This window comes from Quercus lobata, chromosome 4 (genome assembly GCF_001633185.2).
Source record: "Quercus lobata isolate SW786 chromosome 4, ValleyOak3.0 Primary Assembly, whole genome shotgun sequence".
Classification (NCBI taxonomy): Eukaryota; Viridiplantae; Streptophyta; class Magnoliopsida; order Fagales; family Fagaceae; genus Quercus; species Quercus lobata.
In genome coordinates this window covers 65163422-65178521 of record NC_044907.1, presented here as the reverse complement: position 1 = coordinate 65178521, position 15100 = coordinate 65163422, and the positions used below count along the sequence as shown (strand labels likewise).

General features: G+C 35.5%; 1 non-coding gene and 1 pseudogene across 1 annotated transcript; one reads left to right on the top strand and one right to left on the bottom strand.

Moving 5' to 3' along the window:
- Window positions 1-522: 522 nt before the first annotated feature.
- Window positions 523-12602, bottom strand: LOC115985606 (annotated as a pseudogene).
- LOC115988237 lies at window positions 12514-12620 on the top strand. Its single transcript, XR_004091408.1, has one exon. It is a non-coding gene; the product is annotated as a small nucleolar RNA R71 (small nucleolar RNA).
- The last annotated feature ends 2480 nt before the right edge of the window (window positions 12621-15100 follow it).

Below are 15100 nucleotides of genomic sequence, written 5' to 3'. Positions count from 1 at the left end.
CTCACTTGGGTTATAGTCTCTACATTTTATTTTCAAGATTTTCAAAGTCATCTCTATCTTTCAACCAAGAAACATGTTCATGTGGCTAAAGTGCATGTGCATACTAGTTGAGCATGAAAAATAGTGGAATTGTTTAGATAGAAGTAGCATAAAGAACTTTGACTTAAAACTCTTGTTAAAGCAACACCATTTTTTTTTTTTTTTTTGAAGTTGGACTAAAAACAAAAACAAAAATCACTAAAAACAACCCAAAAAAAAAAAAAAATTAACATAAAATAAAACCAAATGCAAACCATCTCAAGTTCCTTCCCCCAACCTAAAACTTACATTGTCCTCAATGATAACAAAGAAAAACAATAAAGAGTAGAGATTACAGAGAGTACCCTGAAGAGATGAATATATAAATGAACAGAAAAAAACTTTAACACCTGCAAAAGGGGTTAGAAAACAAAACAAAAAACAAAAAAAAAAAAAAAAAAAAAAAAAAAAAACACAATCTAAACTACAACACAAATACTAATGCTAATTGCTTGGCAAGTCTTGATAAATGGGATCCTCCAAATTAATGGATTCCTCCTCTTGTGAAAAATTCTCAAGAAATGGCTTAAGACGTTGTCCATTCACCTTAAATATGTTACCATTCTTAGGATTTTCAATTTCTATGGCACCATGGGGGAAAACATTTTTAACAATAAAAGGTCTAGTCCATCTAGATCTCAATTTTCTGGGGAACAAATGTAACCTAGAATTATACAAAAGAACTTTTTGAGATGGTTCTAAAGTGATAGTTTTTAGACCCCTTAAACCATTGATTTAACCTAGGTAATTAGCCAAGTTTTTACTTAGTCCAATTAAACAAGTCTAGGTTATCACAATATAAAAGATCAAATCATGCAAAGCAGTGAAAAATAAATAACACAAGATATGATCACCCAGGAAAACCAAACCGGTAAAAAACCTGGGGTGGATTTGACCTAGCTATCCTTAAGGTAAACTTGAATCCACTATCTTGAAAGAATCGAAGTTCATACAATAAGACTTATAAGCCCCCACGCTCGACTTCTTATTGCTACCCACCAGTAGAATTTACTGACATGACCATGTGCAAGCTCCGAATCCACGGACTCCTTCTTTCTTGGATTCACCACCAGATACAAGCACACCCACTTGTGTTTCCTTTAAGCTTCAATGGCAGCAACTGAATTGATCATCAAGGCGTAGATAAATCTTCTCCTTGAAAACCCTAAGTTTGTGTAAAGGAAAGCTCCTCTAGATTTCACAAGAGATTTACACAAACCGCAAATATGAGCAACACTAAAACGTGGCTAGGGTTTGCCTTTTATACTTAGGACAAATAAGAAACCCTAAAAACGTTTTAAAACACTTAGGGCTGAGTTGGACAAATTTGCAGAAAAACATTCTACCCGAGCTTCAATCGATCGAGCTTGTCTTTCGATCGATCGAGCTAGCCCGAAAGGCACAATGCTTCTTGCTTTAACTCGATTCCAACTTTACATAAAATCACAACTTTGAGCTAGACTTAAACACTTCTAAACACATTGTTTTGATCATGGTTTGCCAACAATACACATTAGAGTTCTAAATACATAAAATCCTAAACTTTAGAACCTAACAAACTCCCCCTTTGACAATCCGTGACAAAACACAACTAGAAGCTCAAAGTTTACAAAATAAAAAGCCCTTTGCAAAATAATACTCATAAAACAAATTCAATCCTAACTACTATCCATCAGTTGCAAGTGTAGACAACAGCTCAATTGAATCAACCTGTATATTTCCTAAAACACTAAACAAAATGCATAACCGCATGTGTGGAAACAATACAAGTAAACAAAATAACTTCTTGATTTCAAACAACACACAAATAAAGACATATATCAATGAATAACTCATAAATATAAATCAATAAGCAGTTTGAAACAAGAAACAAATAAAGTACCAACAAAACATAAAACTCCCCCTAACAAGAATATCCCATAAAAAACAAGGTAAGAGCTAAAAATGTTAAGTGCAAAGTGAAGCACCTAGATACAATCTAAACTCCACAAGCTCCAACCAAAAACAAATAAACTCCCCCTGAAAACAAAAACCCTACAAAGTACTCCCTCTTTTTGTGACGGAATGCCAAAGGGCAAATAAGATATCCATCATCAAAAGGGAGGTGGTCTAAACTGCGCCAACTCCGCACGCAAGGCACGGATCTCATCGAGCACATCCACCAAAATCTGTCCTTGAGCCGCTTGAACGGTCAAGACATGATCCAACGTGCGACGAATGTCTGAATCATCCGAAGTAGTTGGTGGAGGAACATCAGCATCAGCAGCAGCACCTGAAATCTCAGCAGCAGCTGTACTTGTAGAAGAGGAAGGAGGGGGAACACCACTAGATGACGCACTTCTAGGATGAGAAGGAGCAACTCTCAACTGAGCAGCCCTCCGACGAAGAAAGGTGGCACCTATGGGAGCAATCACATGAACAGGCTCATCAGACGGAAAACCATCTAGACCTAAGAAGAGCAAAATCCTATAAATGAAAATAGGATGAATCAGTGCATGCCCTACGACAAAACTCCTATGAACCTTGTTCAAAGAACGAAGGAATAAGTGAGGAAAATTGATAGACACTCCAGAAATAAAGGCATACAAAAACACACATCGCTCTAAAGGGATGGTGTGGAAGTGAGAGATAGGCCACAAGGAATGACACGCTATCCTAAAGAAGAGATATGCCATCTCGGTAAGCTCAGCGGACGTGATTCGAGGATCAGAACCCCACTGGATAGATGACCCAGTGATGTAAGACATGACAACATCTAATGAGGGTGACTCATCATAGGGATAGTCAGCATCCTGAACAATCGGCACCCCAAGAGTCTCAGCCACTACCCAAGGGGTAATGGTGAACTCTACACCTCGTATCCAACTCCTAACAAGGGTGTTGGAATCATAGATGTGGCAAAAGAGGTTAGAAAAGAACTCTCTAATCAGGGCGGTCGGGGGTGGATGATCTATCTCTAAGAGAGGCAACCAACCTCTAGACTCAAAATTGGCCCTAATGGCCGGATCAAGCTCATCTAACACAACAACTCGCTCAGACCATATCTTACGTTTACGGTTCAAAGTCTCATAGACCTCACCACACTTATCATTCCTAAACTCCTCAACCCTAGAGGGAGACACAGAAGAAGTGGAAGGGGTCCTATTGGCTCTAGTTTTCCTAGATATGGTGCTAAGATAAGGATCAAAACACAGAGCAAAAGAACAAAAACACAAAACCAAAACCAAGGGCAGACTGCAAGCTAGCACAAAAATAGAATATAGAATAAAAATCTATATGATGCATGAACAAGTTTAAATGACATGATGCATGTTCTAATGCAGTGAATTAAGTCCAAAAGGTTCAAATTTACAAAATTGGCTTGAACATTAAGATTTTAACACGAAAACCCCAAAATTTGGAAAACCACTTGATCAATTTGAAAAATATTGACGAATTGATCATTACACATGATATAATAACAAAAATAATGACCAAATACATCAAAGTGATAAGCCAATTTCATCAATTTAACCCAATTAGACAAAATCTCCAATACGGATTAAATTCAAAACCCTAGAATTTCCAATTTTTCAAAAACCACAAAATTGATCAAATTAAACTATAGGGAACATTATTATAGCATCATAGCACAAAAACCCATTGATCAATTTCACCAAAATAGGTTCGAATCATCAAAAACCCCAATATGTTGAAAGTGCAGAAAATACCCATGATAATGCATGAAAAATGCATGAAATCAAGAAATAAACTTGAAAAGGAAGGGCAAAAGGGACTTATCGGCCTCCAAGGACAAAAACCTTACAAAAATCTTGAAGGTAAACGACAAAAATTGGATGGTGGAGCCTAGAGCCAACGCACAGAGAGAGAAAAGTTGAAAACTATTTGAAAAGTAACTTTGAAAAAGTCCAATTTGTCTTTTTAAAAACCTGATTCACGAGTTTCGATCGGTCGAAAATCAGCCTCGATCGATCGAAACAGACAAAGACTCTCTCTCTCAAATTTAAAAATTTTCGATCGATCGAAAAACAAAATGGATCGAATTAGGCAGAGGCTCACCATATTTTTGAGGAAAAACACAATTTTTGAAAAACAAGTTGATTTAACTCAAAGCATTGGAATTTAAGCACAAAAATGCATGAGTATGGGATGATATGATTTCCAAATCAAGGATTTTAAGCCCAAAATTCCCAAAACAAATTTTCTTGCATTCTCCACAAATTTTCAAGTAACAAATTAATTTTGCATATAATTCAAAGTATTTGCAAAACTTGGTTGGTCAGACCATAAACACACACAATAACATGTATAATGTTTAGCAAAGAGTAACTCGTGTAGTGTGTGCAACTAGCAAAAGCTTGAGATACATGTGAGGTGATATGTGAGTAGCAATCAATCACAAAGTCTACAAAATTCATCACAAAGAATTTAAAAGAGACTATCACCTAAAGAGTTACATCATATAACTCCTACATCTCCTAGATTATAAGCTTGCAATCATGTAAGTTTCTTGTATTTATACCTCATAATATACATTCCAATTTTAAGTTATGTGAGTTTGGCATCAAGCCTAATAGTACACACCAATTTTTATTTTAAGAATTAAGCAATTTAACCCGAGGCTTCACCTTATGTTCTTTTTGTGCATGTGCTACACTTTCTCGAGCACAAAATCTTATGATATGCACTAAGGTGTTCATGATTGGCTAGTGAACAGTGGTGAGATGGTTATTTATGCATTTCTCTAAAAGTTCAAGTCAAACATTTAAAAACATGTGACTTCAAGATTAAGACATAGTAATAAAAAACCATAAACATCTTTCTCACACAACATGCACTACAAAACTTCAACTAGTAAAGTGTAATAAATAAGCTCATCAAAGCTTAATAAGGTACAAAAGACATGTTATGTGAAAATAAATTGACCAACCTTGTTAAAAAAAACAAGAAGAATAGTGCAAAACAAAATGTGCTTCCTTTTTCTTCCTTTTTTATTTTTATTTTTATTTTATTAAAAATAAAAAACACCTAGAATGAAATGCATGAATGTTATGCTATACAAATCCTAGAAAAAAAAAAAACCAAAGAACAATGGTCACAAAGGGTAGAGCAAATGAAGCACAAGGACCATGTCAGAAAAACTTAGTTAGGTCGAGTCTTTTACATCCAAAACCTTTTAGATGCACCACGAGCATTGGAGTTCTTATTCACTTGAGAATGATTACCAACTCCAGGATTGGAATAAAGGTTTAAAGCCTTTACCAAATCACCAATAAGTACTATAGGATCAAGTTCTTGAGGCACAGATACTTTTGGTTTGTTTGCTCTCTTAGCACCTTGCAGCTTGTAGCAATTTGGACGGATGTGTCCAGACTTTCCACAAAAGTGACAAACCCATGCAATTTTATCATGTGTCTTGTCCTTAGATAGGGTAGGCTTCTTAGGCTTCGATTCTTTTAGATTAACCCTAATCTTCCTAGATGATGAACCTTCTAAGGGTTTAACAACCTCACTCATAGGAGGTTTGACAGTTTCACTCACTATCTCACTCACTGAAGGTTCAGAAGAAGAAGATGAAGGAACAAACTTTGTGGAATGGGGAGTGGACACAGAGATGCTATCAACATAACCTAATCTAGTTTTGTCAGAAGACGACTTTTGAACACTCAGCATTTAATCAAGTTTAGAACTAGTAGATCTAGCAATAGATAAATCAAGTTCCAAAGATTTGACTTTATCAAGTAAAAGCATATTTTCAATTTTCACATTGTTCAAAAGATCATTAGCATCAAATAGTTTAACAAGCAAATTTTTCTTTTCAAGCTCAAGAGATTCAATTTTTTTCAGGCCAAGTTCAACATTCATAGCATCCTTTGTAGTAACTTTGCAAAGTTTGTTATAGGCCTCTTGAAGATTTGCATCTTCAGAGAGTTCCCCATTAGAAGGGTTCTCTTCAACAGATATGCTCTCATCAACTACAGCAGTAGCGGTGAAAGCAATGAAGTTTCCATCCTCATCACAATCAGACTCATGATCAGAAACTTCACTATCACTAAGGATTACAGCCATAGCCTTACCCTTAAACTTCAAATAGGTTGGACATTCAGATTTCATGTGTCCATACCCTTGACATCCAAAACATTAAGAGCCCATGGAATTGTTGGAAGATTGACCTACTCTTTCTCTAGGTTTATCATTGTTGTTAACTTTAGTGGGATCATGCTTCCTAAAATTTCTAGGTTCAACAGTGTTTGTGCCTCTTGCCTTTCTATTGCTATTCCTGAGAAAGTTTCTAAAGTTCTTGGCAAGATAGGCAATCTTTGTAGTAGAGAGCTCATCATCAAATCCACCACCTTCAACATCATCAACTGACTTAAGAGCCATTGATTTGGATTTGGTAGTTTTGGGTAGATCCAACTCATTGGATTGAAGAGATCCTACAAGTTCATCAACAGGGATGGAGTCTACATCCTTGCTTTCAGTAATGGTAGTCACCTTGGGTCTAAAGTCTTCAGTCAAAGATCTAAGAATCTTCCTAACAATTTTAGGTTGATAATAGATTTCACCCAAATTAAAAGCAGAATTAACAATATCATTCAATTTAGCATAGAATTTATCAAAAGATTCATCATCAGACATCCTAATGCTTTCAAATTTAGAAGTTAATTGCTGCAATTTATTTATTTTGACAGCCTTTGTGCCTTCATGCACAGTCTGGAGGATATTCCAAGCGGTATGAGCGATCTCAACATTCGAGATTCTCTTAAATTCCTCTATAGAAACAGTGTTAAAAATCGCATTCAAAGCCTTGCTATTAAATGAAGCTACTTCTTTTTGAGAAGTTTCCCACTCACTAACAGGAGTATTGGGCTTCTCCTATTCGTATTCAACGGAGTTCCACACCCTCTCATCAATGGATTTCAGGAATGCTTTCATCCTTACTTTCCAGTAAGCACAATTATTCCCATCAAAGTGAGGAGGAATAACTAGAGAGTGTCTGTGTTCCATGACAACAGGGGTCAAGGATCAGGTCAGTGATCAAAGGATCAACAACAAAAGAGCTAGCCGCTCTAATACCACTTGATAGTTATTAGACCCCTTAAACAATTGATTTAACCTAGGTAATTAGCCAAGTTGTTACTTAGTCTAATTAAACAAGTCTAGGTTATCACAATATAAAAGATCAAATCATGCAAAGCAGTGGAAAGTAAATAACACAAGATATGATCACCCAGGAAAACCAAACCGGGAAAAAACCTGGGGAGGATTTGACCTAGCTATCCTCAAGGTAAACTTGAATCCACTATCTTGAAAGAATCGAAGTTCATACAATAAGACTTACAAGCCCCCACGCTCGACTTCTTATTGCTACCCACCAGTAGAACTTACTGACACGACCACGTGCAAACTCCGAATCCACGGACTCCTTCTTTCTTGGATTCACCACCAGATACAAGCACACCCGCTTGTGTTTTCTTTAAGCTTCAATGACAGCAACTGAATTGATCATCAAGGCGTAGATAAAGCTTCTCCTTGAAAACCCTAAGTTTGTGTAAAGGAAAGCTCCTCTAGATCTCATAAGAGATTTACACAAACCGCAAATATGAGCAACACTAAAACGTGGCTAGGGTTTGCCTTTTATACTTAGGACAAATAATAAACCCTAAAAACGTTTTAAAACACTTAGGGCTGAGTTGGACAAATCTGCAGAAAAACATTCTGCCCGACCTTCGATCGATTGAGCCAGCCCGAAAGGCACAATGCTTCCTGCTTTAACTCGATTCCAACTTTACATAAAATCACAACTTTGAGCTAGACTTAAACACTTCTATACACATTGTTTTGATCATGGTTTGCCAACAATACACATTAGAGTTCTAAATACATAAAATCCAAAACTTTAGAACCTAACATAAAGATTTCCTTAAAAAATTTTTGTCATGAAAAACCTTCATTCTTTCTTTAGAAATCCTAGAATTCTCATATGCATCATGCCGAATTTCTTCCAACTCATTCAATTGCAATTTTCTCAATGAACTAGCCTTGTCTAAGTTAAAGTTAAACATCTTTATTGCCCAATATGATTTATGTTCCAATTCCACAGACAAGTGACAAGCTTTACCGTAAACAAGTCTATAGGGAGACATACTAAGAATTTTTTTATAGGCAGTGCGATATGCCCAAAGTGCATCATTCAACCCCAAAGACCAATCTTTACGATTTGGGTTAACTGTCTTCTCCAAAATTTGTTTAATCTCCCTATTGGCAAGCTCAACTTGTCCATTTGTTTGTGGGTGATATGGGGTGGCAACCTTATGTGTTATGCAATATTTTCTCATTAATACCTTAAAAGGTTGGTTGCAAAAGTTCAAACCCCCATCAATAATAATTGCCCCAAGGATGCCAAATCTTGACAAAACATTTTCCTTTAAAAATTTCAAAAAAAATTTGTGATCATTCTTTTTGCAAGGAATTGCCTCAACCCATTTTGAAACATAATCTACAGCCACTAGAATGTAAAGATATCCAAAAGAAGGAGGGAACGGACCCATGAAATCTATGCCCCAACAATAAAAAATTTCAACAACTAAAATTGGGTTTAAAGGCATCATATTTCTACGAGTTATTCCTCCCAACTTTTGACAAGAATCACAAGATTTGCAAAAATGATGAGTGTCTTTAAACATATTAGGCCAATAAAAACCACATTGCAAAATCTTTGCAACAGTTTTCCTTGAAGAAAAGTGGCCTCCTCAAGCTTCATTATGACAAAAGGAGATGACACTAAATATTTCATTATTAGGGATACATCTCCTAATGATTTGGTCTGGACAGTACTTAAATAAATAAGGATCATCATTAAAAAAATTGCATACCTCAACCATGAAGCGTTTCTTATCTTGAGCACTCCAGTGAGATGGTGTTTGGCCTATGACAAGAAAATTGACAATATTAGCATACCAAGGCAAAGTAGAGATGGGAAACAATTGTTCATCAGGGAATGAATCCCTAATGGGTAACGCATCCATGGATTCATTAAAAGTGAGGTGCGACAAATGGTCTGCCACCACATTTTCTACTCCCTTTTTATCTTTGATGGTAATATTAAATTCTTGTAGTAGAAGAATCCATCTAATCAACCTTGGCTTTGTATCCCTCTTTGAAAGAAGATATTTTAAAGCTGCATGGTCCGTGAAAACAACAACAAGAGAACCAAGAATATATGAATGGAATTTATCTAAGGCAAATAATATAGCAAGTAACTCTTTTTCAGTTGTAGAATAATTCATTTGAGCTTCATTCAAAGTCTTACTTGCATAATAAATTACATGAGATTTTTTATCCTTTCTTTGCCCTAAAATAGCTCCAATCGCATAATCACTTGCATCACACATAATTTCAAAAGGTGAAGTCCAATTTGGTGGTTGCATGATAGGTGCAGTGGTAAGCATGCCTTTTAGCTTATCAAAAGCTTCTTGGCAAGCTTGGGTCCATTCAAAGGGAGTATTATTTGTTAGGAGGTTACACATAGGTCTAGATATAAAACTAAAGTCTTTTATGAACCTCCTATAAAATCCAGCATGTCCTAGGAATGATCTCACATCTTTAACAGTCTTAGGTGTAGGCAAATTAGCAATCAATTCAATTTTTGCTTTATCCACCTCTATGCCTTTTGAAGAAACAATGTGGCCTAATACAATCCTTTTTGTGACCATGAAATGACACTTTTCCCAATTTAGTAGTAAATTTTTTCTTCACACCTAGTTAAGACTTTTTGCAAATTAGAAAGGCATTCATCAAAAGAGTCACCAAACATAGAAAAATCATCCATGAAAACCTCTAAATAATGCTCAACCATATCACTAAAAATACTTAGCATGCATCTTTGAAAAGTGGTAGGTGCATTACATAAACCAAATGACATCCTCCTAAATGCAAAAGTACCAAAAGGACAAGTAAATGTGGTTTTCTCTTGATCTTCAAGTGCAATTTCAATTTGATAGTACCCAGAATACCCATCTAAAAAACAATAGTACTCATGACCTGCTACTCTCTCTAAAACTTGATCCAAGAAAGGTAAAGGGCAATGATTTTTCCTAGTGACTGCATTCAATTTTCTATAATCAATACACATGCGCCAACTTGTGGTGACACGAGTTGGAATTAACTCATTATTCTCATTTTTTATCACAGTTATTCCAGATTTCTTAGGCACCACTTGAGTAGGACTTACCCATTTACTATCAGCGATGGGGTATATGATACCCACATCTAACAATTTGAGCACTTCAGGCCTAACTACCTCTTTCATTGTAGGGTTCAATCTACATTGCATCTCCCTAGATGGTTTAGCATTGTCCTCTAAATAAATCTTGTGAGTACAAACCAATGGGCTAATTCCTTTAATGTCAGCTATGTTCCATCCTATGGCACTCTTATGTTTTCTCAAAATATTTAATAACTTACCTTCTTGCAAAGAGTCAAGTTTAGAAGATATTATCATAAGAAAAGTCTCATTGGTTCCTAGAAAAGCATACTTGAGCTCAACGGGCAAGGGCTTCATTCCAATTTTGGTACTTGCTCACTAGATGGCAACAACTTTATCTCACGATGTGGCAACTCCTCATATTTCAATTTCCAATTGCTTGCTTCTGATTCCTATGCAGATTCCAAAAGATATTGAATGTATGCAATTTCGGAATTGTCATCAAAATTAAAATCACATGAATTGACTAGACAAGCTTCTAATGGATCTGAAAAACATGTTTTGTTGAATTGTTATTGAACAAGTGTTTCAATTAAGTCAACTTCATGCACATCCTCTTCATCCTTAGGTTGCTTACAAGTATTAAAAATATTAAGTTCAAGGGTCATATTCCCAAAAGATAATTTTAAGACTCCACTTCTACAATTTATCAATGCATTAGAAGTTGCAAGAAATGGGCGTCCTAAAATCACAGATATTTGAGAATTAGCATTAGAAATAGGATGCATGTCCAAAATAATAAAGTCAACAAGAAAATAAAATTTGTCCACTTGAACCAAAACATCCCCAACAACACCCTTTGGAACAATCACAGATTGATTGGCAGGTTGTAAAATTATGGAAGTGGGATTTAATTCACCTAGACCTAATTGCTCATACACTGACTATAGCAAAAGATTCACACTTGCCCCAAGATCAAGCAAAGCTTTCTCTATTTTTGAATTACCAATCACACATAAATAGTGGGACAACCTGGGTCTTTAAACTTTGGAGGTCTATTGTTTTGAATGATTGCACTAACTTGTTTAGTCAAAAATGCCTTGTTATGTACATTAAGCTTACGCTTAACAGTACACAAATATTTCAAAAATTTAGCATATGATTAAATTTGCTTTATGGCATCCAAAAGAGGAATGTTCACTTTAACTTGCTTAAGCACTTTAAGGATTTCAAAATTTTGATTCACTTTTTGAGGGGAAATCAACCTTTGGGGAAAAAGAGCAGGGATAGGACACCTTTCAATTTCATTAGATTTAGACTCAAGGACCTCATCATTACTCTTTATTTTGGAAGACTCATCATGTGTATTGCTTTTAGGAATATCTTTATCAATGATTTTTCCACTACGAAGAGTAGTTATAGATTTAACTTGACTCACTTTATTTTCAGAGGAACTACAATCATCAACACAAATTTGACCATAGGGGTTTAGTTGTGGTTGAGATGGAAACTTACCCTTTTCTATTGTGCTCATGGATGTGGTCAATTTAGTAAGAGTGCTCCTAATGTCATTTATGGCTTGTGAGTTTTGATTATTAATGGTGGATTAAGTTTGCACGAATTGTTGCAAAGTGTCCTCAGGACTCTTCTTTTGAGGGGGATTATAGGGAACAAAATTTGAAGAACCATGTGTAGGAGGTGCAACCACAATATCATTCCTCCAACTAAAATTTGGGTGATTCCTCCACCCTGAATTGTATGTCTCTGAATAGGGGGAAGGGTATGATTTTTTCACCATGTTCATAGCATTTGCTTGATCATGCAACATCTCTTTAAAAGCTGGAATTGTAGGGCATTTATTGGTAGGGTGTTCCATGGTCTCACAAATTCTACAAACTTCATCAATTTCAGGCACAATATTGATTCCATTGACCTTCCTTAATTCCATGGCTTCAAGCTTCCTAGTTAGACTAGCCACCCTAGCAGAAAGGTCATCATCTTCCCTAAGTTGGTACTTACCACCCCCAGAGAGGTTGGTGGATGCTCTAGACCTATCTAAGGTATTAGTGGTATCCCAAGATTGGGCATTCTCAGTTAAGAGATCAAAATAATCAAAAGCCTCATTAGGATCTTTATTCAAAAATTCTCCATTGCACATCATCTCTACGAATTGGCGCATCTTTGGAGTTAAACTTTCATAGAAAGAACTAATTATACGCCTAGTTTCATAGCCATGATGTGGACAAGCATTAAGCAAATCTTTAAATCTTTCCCAACATTGATAAAATGTCTCATTATCTTTTTGTGAAAAATTCATTATTTGTCTTTTAAGTGCATTAGTCCTATGAATTGGAAAAAATTTCTTTAAAAATTCAATTTGCATCTCTTGCCAAGTACCAATTGATCTAGGTCTCAAAGAATTAAGCCAAGTTTTTGCCTTGTCTTTAAGAGAAAAAGGGAACAAGTTCAACCAAATGGTCTCTTTATTACATGATTGGTCATGAAAGGTAGAACATACCTCCTCAAATTCCTTAAAGTGTAGGTAAGGATTTTCAGAATCTAAGCCATGAAATTTAGGAAGTAATGAAATTATACCGGGCTTAAAATTAAAATTATTTGCATTAGTTGGAAAAATGATGCATAATGGTGCACTACTCTTAGTAGGTTGCAAATAATCCCTGAGAGTTCTAATGGGTTGGTAAGCATGGAAGTTTTCATTATTTAAATTATTCTCATCACCATGATTACTCTCTAAGTTTGCCATGATATTAAGTGTGTGAGAATGTGTGAAAGAATCAGATAAATTGCCAAACAAATTATTAGACTGAATTCTAACCAAGCGATTATCACTATCATGACACCAAACACGCATGCAATAGTAAAACAAGAAAGAAAACGAAAAATAAAACAAAAGAAAATAAAACAAAAACCTTTAACAATAAAGAGAAGTAAAAATAAAAGAAAAACTCTAAAAGAAAACTAAACTACTTAAAAAGAAAAGAATTGGAGAGATATTACCAAATATGTGAAGAAATTTAATGCCGAAAACCTCTCCAACAAAGTGGAACGCTTCTCTAATTGCCTAATCCCCACAACGGCGCCAAAAACTTGTTGCGACTTAAATAATGCTCCCAAGTGCAAGATTGTCACGAAGTAATAACTCGGTAAGTTCGAGGTCGAATCCACAAGGAAAAGGGAATTGATTAGCAAACCACAAGAGAATAAAAATAAAATAATAAAGTTTAATAGAAGAGATTTTTAATAGTTTAGTGAAAGTAATTTAAATTGAGTGAAAATAACAATATATTAAGGTGCTAAGGTTTAGGGATCCACACGTAACACATCTATTAGTAGTCTTAGCAATATTTATTTTATAACTCAACTAAAATTCATACGAAGGATGATTTTGGTCGGATGATTTAACAATAAAAACTCGAGAATTAATTGTCTAAGGTAGTTTCATGCAATTGATTGATTTTTGGCAAAACAAAACTAGTGAATTAGTTCGCAGGGAATACTAAGCATTTAACGTGCCCGGAGTCTATGATAAATCAAAGAATTATACAGAACTAAACACTTTTCTAGATGAGTAAAACAATCAAAAACATAAAAACAGAAGCATTAAAGCCGATAAATAATTGTTAAGAACATACCAATAAATGGTTGGGTTTCACCCCTTGCCTTAGCAAGGCTTCTAGCAAGCCATAACACACAAATAAAACTCTAAAAAATGTAAAGAAACTATAATAAAACCTAAATTATGTTCAACAGCAGCTCTTCCCTGAATTTTTCTCTAAAGAGCCTATAAATAGGTCAAGGAATCCTATTACAAGTTGAATTCCCGTTTGGAGGAAATCCCAGGTTTTTAGGCTTCAACTAACCGAAGTTTTTAGCCCATTTAACTTCAGAATTCAGACTTTTTGTAAACTAAAAAGTTGTAGCCCTTTAAGTTATATTTCCATCCCAACTTGAATCATCTCGATTGGACATTGGAGCCAAAAGTTATACTCCAAATACTAACTGGTGCACAGGCTGGAATCCTAATCCGAATTGGAATTGGATTAGGTGCAAATTTCCTTTGATTCCTTGCTCCAATTGTACTTGAATTTAATTGGGTTGGCCTTCTTTGACTTCATCATGGTGCTTGTGAAATTAAAATCCATTAGCTTTCTTCTTTGCACAAATCCACTTATTTAATTTCATTATCCTACAAAAGACAAATTCATGCATTAAAATTCAATTAAGCCCAAAATTGATTATTTAGCATTATTCCAAAACCAACTATAAAATTCATGAATTAACTCAAAATAAGTATGATAATGCTTTCTAATAATGATATAAATGTGCAAAATTGAGCTATTATCAATGAAAAAATTGCAGCAAGCACTTTTCGGTTGAGATTGCCCAAGGATTCTAAATTATAAGATTCACTAACGAGGAGGCCTCTCGAGAATATGAGGCAATTAATGAGGCGTATTGAGGAGTACAAGAGGTTAGAGGATGATCGAAAGTAGAGCAAGGGGAAGGCGTCGGTCACCAAAGGGTTCCGGCGAGGGGGTTTTCAGCCATGACTCAGAAGGGACCTAGGGATCCAAGAACCTAAGAGAAGTAAATGTGACGTTCAAGGAGCCTGTGCACCAAATTTTGGATTGGATCAAGAATGAGCCATACTTTCGGTAGCCGAACAAGATGGGGAGTGACCCATCGAGAAGAAATCAGAATCTGTATTGCATTTATCACTGGGATAAAGGGCATACCACCAAAAAATGCAGGGTGTTGAAAGACCATTTGGAGTAGTTACTAAGGTTGGGGCAT